This window comes from Melitaea cinxia, chromosome 9, assembly GCF_905220565.1.
Source record: "Melitaea cinxia chromosome 9, ilMelCinx1.1, whole genome shotgun sequence".
NCBI lineage: Eukaryota > Metazoa > Arthropoda > Insecta > Lepidoptera > Nymphalidae > Melitaea > Melitaea cinxia.
The window spans coordinates 11,827,161-11,834,533 of record NC_059402.1 but is presented as its reverse complement, the minus strand read 5'-3'; the positions used below and the strand labels follow the sequence as shown (position 1 = coordinate 11,834,533).

The following is a 7,373-nucleotide window of genomic DNA, read 5'->3' as shown; positions in this document are numbered from 1 at the left end:
CTGCCATTTAACAATTGCTTAAAAGTTTTACCAAAAATTGTTATTATTATTATTATCATCAATAACATATATATTATTCATGAATGAAATGAAATCTTAATAGTAAAAAATGCTTCATTCAGTATTTTTTATCTAGATGGATTCTAAATTTGAATGTCCATCTCATACACAATTTTGTATTGTCAAAGCACCCTTTCTGTTTCCACGCTTTATTTAAGAAAAGTTATCGAAAGGTAGGAATATATCATTATAATTAGAAATATCGGGCATCGTATTTTGAAATATATATTTTTAAAATATGCGACATATCAAGTAAAATTATATAAATGCTTTGTAAAACTGATGATCTGCCTTTATGATACAAATGCAATTGTATAAAATATTTCCAAGCTGCCTGCTGTTATTAATTATAATTATTACAGATTATTCTAAAATAAAGTGTATTTATTTATTGTACAATTTTTGTAATTATTACAAAAAATGCTAAATTATTATATTAACGATTTATATCATTTTGGTTATAAACTAATTTCATAGTGGGACTATTTTGTAGCTTTGGTAGTGGGAGTTAGTGAAATTTATTTCCATCAACACACGTTATTGCAGTCTATATAATTGTTCTACTTTACAATATTTTATTACATTTATTTTAGGTTACCAATAGTTGTATTTTATTTACCTAGTCTAACTTTACGGTGACTGATTCAGGCGTACGAGTAATATGCAAAAGTTTAACTACAATATATGTGCCTACATTTAGTTTGCATATTTAATTAAATAATTTTGCTGCGATGATAAATGTAAATAAAACGATGCCTCTGTAAACGTAATATGCTGAAATTGTCTTGTATTCCTTTATGACGTATGACAAGGCGTTAGATCGAAATAAGATGTTAGTACTGGGGTATTTAAATATGCATATTTCTGTTTAATTAACAGGATCATATTAAAAACGTTTAATTATGATAATTTTCTCATAAAACGAAACCGACAAATAAAGTCCCATACCAATACATTACGTATTAAGTTCAGTGGATATAAGAACACGAAGCATACTAATGTAATAATAATAATAAAAACTCTTTATTGTACACCAAGAGTGAGCAAAATTACAAAAATAAAAACAGGACATAAGTACAAAAGGCGGCCTTATCGCTAATGAGCGATCTCTTCCAGGCAACCTTTGTGTGTGTGTATGTATCACTCATACTAATGTTAAGTGAACCTCCAAATAGTTGTACCTTCATCTTATTGTGTATACTAGTTCTTTATAAAGTGTCAAATTATGGGGAAGATTTCTAATTTGTGCACTGTACTCAATACTGTCCGGTAGTTATTGCACCGCTTTGCAAAAGCTATTTTGGTATGAAGGAACAAGGTGCAAACTTATTCCACATCACGACTTCACATTAGTTAGGCGAAGTATACTCGTAAAATATTAATTAAAGAATCATAATATATGTAATTATAAGGAATATTTTACTAGATTTGCAAAAAAATAAATAAATACAATTAGTAGTTTTCTAAGGCTTACGCGAATTTCACTCATTATAAATGAAACAATTTTTTCGGTCTTCTCTCTAGTCCTCCCCTGACCACGGTTGCTATAAAGTATCCGAAACGTCGAGCATATAAAAAAAACTTAATAAACCGCAACAATATGAAAAAATTGTTTCATAATTAAAGTTAGTAGTATAAAGGCTTCATTTTAAATCACTATTGATGTATGTACTCAAAGATAGGATTAGAAATGAGACTATCCGCGAGAGAAGGAAAGCAACCGACATAGCCTATAGAATTAGCAAGTTGAAGTGACAGTGGGCTGGTCATCTGTGTTGCAGGACCGATGGCCGTTGGAGCAGACGGGTCCTGGAGTGGAGACCGCGTCTTGGAAAACGCAGTGTGGGACGTCCTCCGGCCCGTTGGACCGACGATCTACGTAAGATTGCTGGACGAGGATTGCGGAAAACCGGATGTCTGGCGCGAACTTGGGGAGGCCTATGTACAGCAGTAGACTGCAATAGGCTGAGCTATCTGACTGAGATATCTGACTGAGCTGACTGATATATGGTTTTAAAATAATAATTTTTTCACGGTATCATATTCCACGCCAACGTACGATATTAATGTCTATAGAAATTACGTCGTGATTTCAGCCCTCAATGCTAGGGGGCTGTAAACTGTAATTAATAAAAGCGACATCATAAGGGAAGCGCGCTATGATTTGTTGTGCCTGTCAGACACAGATTAATTGCACATTAGCGTAAGAATTACGTTTTATTCATATATATTGTATGGTGTATTTAAAAAAAAAACACTTTTATGTATAAATTAGGGTCTATAGTAATTTCACCGATGATATTGTTTATTAAAGTAATTCGCAGCTAAAAGAATTGTTACATAACGGCTTTTATTTCGTAGTATTGAATTTAACAATCAGTTTTCCTATATCAATAAAGAGATTCCTAAATTACGTAACAAATCTGATTGCTATCGAAATCATATCGTAATCATATTTGTAATACGCAAATTATTCACTTATAGCCTTTATCGTAACATGGTAAATATTAATATTTCGTTATTCCTCGACATATAAATAAATAAATATCTACACAATACACACACTGTCGTCTGTTCCTAAAGTAAGCAACTTAATGCTTGTAATATAGGTAACAGCCGACTGGTATAGCTACATTTTTTTTCCGATAAACATACTTATAAATAATACATATATAAATAAATATTTATATTAAACCCAGACTCGGGATAGGAATCGAACCCACAACCCTCGAAGCAGAAAGCAGGGTCACTATAAACTGTGCCAACGGGCTAGTCTATAATTATACACATATAAGTATATCAAGTTCTTTTTCTTCTTCTTTAGGATTAATTACTTTCAATAGTACTAAATGAGCATAGATAATATCGCCAGTGTCACCTATAATGGAGACGAGACATATATAAAGTAACTTTTTTTTATATAACTAGGTCGGCAAACAAGCGTACACTCACATGATGGTAAGCGATTACCGTACCCACCTACCTCAGTTTAACATAATAATAATGTTTTTGAATATCATATCAAAAATTGACCGCTCCAGCGGGGTTCGAACCCGCGTCTCCGACGTACCATGTCGGCGCTCTAGCCAATTAAGCTATGGAACGATACACCCGCTCGAGCGAAATTTTCGATATGATAATTTTAAATTACGGTTTAAGCGAACCGTGGCGCCGTCTATAGTGAGCTCTTTACAGAAACCCGTAACTATTCAAAGTTTCATATTACAATGAAAATCTTTGACAGGAGACGACACCGTGCTATTTTTAATATCTAAGATTTTATTTTTGTGTTACCCACATTAGGAATTCTAAACATTTTTGAATTTTTGAATTTTTGTTAATTTGTCAATTTTTGATCATAGATATAGTAAAAAAAAGTAGATAATGCGCGGCCTTTGTTGTTAGTGAAGCCACAAAACTCGGCTCCTTCAAGTAAATACACGCGCTCACGCACACATATGCATCAAACTACGCTCATTTTCGTTAGTATGTCACGAGGCTTCATACAGTAACTTTGCTTATAAAATGCCGTCTTGTGTGATTAAATGGTGCAAAAACAATACCAAAGTAAACAAAAAATCTGAAGGAATATCGTTTCACACGTAAGTACATATAAAACTTTATATTTCTTGTTATTCCAAAATAATATTGAGGTTATTCGGAACTTATAATTTCAATGTCACGAAATGACGTACCACGGGAGTGTTGCCAGTAGTTCTTTTTTTCAATACCCCAAAATGTGGGTAAGTAAATTGTACGCAATCAGAAAAATAATTAAGTAAAAAGTAAATATTAAAATGTGAAAAGTGTCTCAATAGTTTAATGTCTGAAGAAGAACACGACTTCCACAAATTAATTCTGGCTCGAAATAAAGGTGGACTGTGTTTTCCTTCCCAAGATGTTTTTGACATATGCGCAACTTGCGAAGTCATAATAAGAAAACTGTCCATGGAGAATATAAATTTGGTGAGAGAAAGCCAGCATACCTATATAGTCACGCAGATTTTAGGTTCTTTTACAGGTAATAACAGAACTTTTCATTACTTGGAAAATGACCACGATTATGCTGGCCATGCGCATAAAGTCAGTTTAATACGATTAGTGATTGAAAAATATTTGAACATAAGACTACATCATATTAGTAAAATGCAAACAATGACGATGACTCTGAGTTCTAAGCGACAAAAATTTAAAAAACTTATACAACATAAAGGATTCTAGGTTTAAGAAAAATAGTTAAAAAAAACCGACTGCAAACTGAAAAGAGATAAACAGAGGGGATAGGAAGTGTCCATTCATACGATTATCTTACGAATATTTTTTTTTATTATTCTACCGATTTTTTGTTTTATTTTTAGTAAATTTATTTAAAACTATAAACAGGTTTTTAATTATTACATACCCATTTTACCTATATTAAATTAATTGTTTAATAAAAATTTTAGGGACTTTTTTTAAAAGGTGTCAACACTTCACTCACTCACACATCTTTAAAAAAGTGGCTTCACTTTTCTGTTCTAGGTGCGTTATCTACCTTTTTTTACTTGATCTATGTTTTTGATATGATATTCAAAAATGTTTAGAATTCCTAATGTGGGTAACACAAAAATAAAATCTTAGATATAATAATAATGTATAAATGTTAATAGCAGTACTCTCTGTTTATCTATGCGAGTATAAGAATTTTAATTATAAAGGAGTATCGATTAATCGACATATTCCAATAGAAAGTAACCAGTGTTAAATAAACGTATTAAAACGTCGATTATTTATTACAACTCAATAAATCGTAGCTCTGCTACCGTATGATAAATGATGTTTGATCCCTTTCCTGCCAGAATCATTTGTTGTGATAAATTGCAACAACGAAATATTTCATATTAAGATATCATTCGCAACCCACCTAGGTTTTGGTTTTGAATAAATTTTTGTTACTCTGATAATAATTGGTTATGATAATAATGTAAAGATTTGTCTATGATATTTGATATACCACGCTTTTTTAAGTCAGTTAATTTGAATTAATATTAAGTTATGTAATTTTTTTTATATATATAAAAATACTGCTTTTTATCAGGGTTAATTTGTATATAAGATATTATTTCTCTGTGCATACAATTTAAGTTAGTTCAAGTCGGTTAATAATATAACTGCAACAATTGCAAAACGATATTTGATATCGAAGACTTGCCAAAGCGTCAAAAGCTTATTGAAATTCGATTAAAGTTAGACTACATTAAATGAACCACCTCGACAAGCCTAATTGAACGTTTCTCGGACTTCGAAACGTTTTGATTCGGTACATTTGAGTTAAATTGTATTAAAATAAAAAAGCAAAACATCTTCTATAATTACTAAATTACTCTAATGTTTTCAGTTTTCTTTCAAATTATTCAAAAATATATCATACACATTAACATTCTTTAAAATTGTTTACTTTAATCAAACAATTCTGAAATTACTAAACAAATTTTTTTTATTTGGCTGTCAATTTTGACAAAAAAATCTCACGTTACGAAATATGGGCATAACAATAACTTCAAATTTTAGTATCAATATTAAGTGACGATAAATCCATTTATTAAATTTAGTTTTATATATACTCAACTTGATCACTTTTTATATTAACACCAAAATTTTTATATTATCCTTCGTTACGTTGACATAACCCTTTACTTCGTTAATGGTGATCCGTCTTGGGATTTCATGTCGTGTGGGGGACGCTGTGACACGGACAAGTTAAATGGAAAAGTTGTATATAATCCCTTCGAGCCCTTAGGCTAGCACTTCACTACATATTGCCCCTGAAAGGTGCTCACTCGCTGAAACTTTTCGGTTAAAAAACGAATATAGAAAAAAGTTTTAAAAGCTAATAGTAATTTACTAAGCTAAGTTACATGTGTGTATTGTATGTTGTAGACGTAAAAAGGAGAAGTTTTTAAACAACAATAAGATAAGCCTTTGCGGTTAACTTTCATAGCTGAAAGGTCATAATTTAAAACCACTTACCTGCCTTCTTTAAGAGATTATTTATTTATTTGTTCAATACATCTATATTCTAATGGAAAACCTAAAAACTTAACCTAAGAACGTAACAATTATTTATTACACATCAATCTATAGTAATAAATTAAAAAAAACACATCCAGAAGTGAAACGAAAAAACTTAAATCAGATTATATGTGAACGGATAGTAGTAGTCACGAATATAAAACCTATAAAATATACAACATCAAGCAGCAAAGGTGGTGAAACTTGGTGGGTCGTTGCAAGTTAGGTGATTTAATCATAAGAAAACTTTTGATGACATGTTTTGTGTATTCTAGAATGACAACTGGTAAGAACGCACGCATCGGTGTTTCCGTAGCCTTCACATAGCGTTTCTAATAATATTAGGTAGAGTAAATAAACAACATGATATAATTCAATCAATATATATTTAGATTGTAAAAAAAAAATAATTAATCACAGTAAATAATTAAATCAACAGGTATACCTCACAATTTACAAACCAATTTTTATTTATTGATTAGACTAAGAACTATTGGATGATCTAATTTGTGTAATATTACGTTTATTATTAACTAGAATTTCGCCCCGGCTTCGCACGACTATTTAACAAAAATTTCAATTTTTTTATTTCTTTTTTTTTTAATATAATATGACCTCAGTCACCCGCGGACAGTGTAGCTTTCCAACAGTGAAAGAATTTTTCATATTGGTTCGGTAGTTTTAAAGCCTATTCAATGCAAACAAACAATCACATCTTTACTCTTTATAATATTAATAAAGACAACTTTATATATGTAAATTCATCGTTTGGAATAACTTGGAAACTAAAGTTAAACTTAATTTCTTTTAAAATAATATTAAATTGTGATGTACAATTAAAAACACGAAAGCTACGTTTTCAAGCGAAGCGTTGTCAGATTAATATTATTCTAATTAAAGATGGATTGTTTCTCTTATCCATTCGAGCGAAGCTGCTGAACATTTAAATTAATTTTTTTCTTTCAATGGTATTTTTTATTAAAATATCGGTAAAACAAATTCTAATAAATATTATTAAAAAAAAAAAAACTTTTGATAAGACTAAATTAATGAATAACACCTGCTTTTATTTATTCGTATTGTTTAGCTATATAAAAAAAAGTATTCTAATACTTTTCATTCTTTTTCAGCATAACGGTATTGTTACCTGTTACAGTTTATATATTTTAAACTTTGTACATATGCTGCTTAAGCTACTTTATAAAATCGGGAAAACTGTGCGTGCATAATTTATTCTTTTGATTATGTTACAATAACATCAT

The 7,373-nt window shown here is 30.3% G+C and overlaps 1 non-coding gene across 1 annotated transcript; it reads right to left on the bottom strand.

The window, feature by feature from the left end:
* Positions 1-3,092: 3,092 nt before the first annotated feature.
* Trnat-ggu lies at positions 3,093-3,165 on the bottom strand. The gene has a single exon. It is a non-coding gene; the product is annotated as a tRNA-Thr (tRNA).
* Between the last annotated feature and the right edge of the window lie 4,208 nt (positions 3,166-7,373).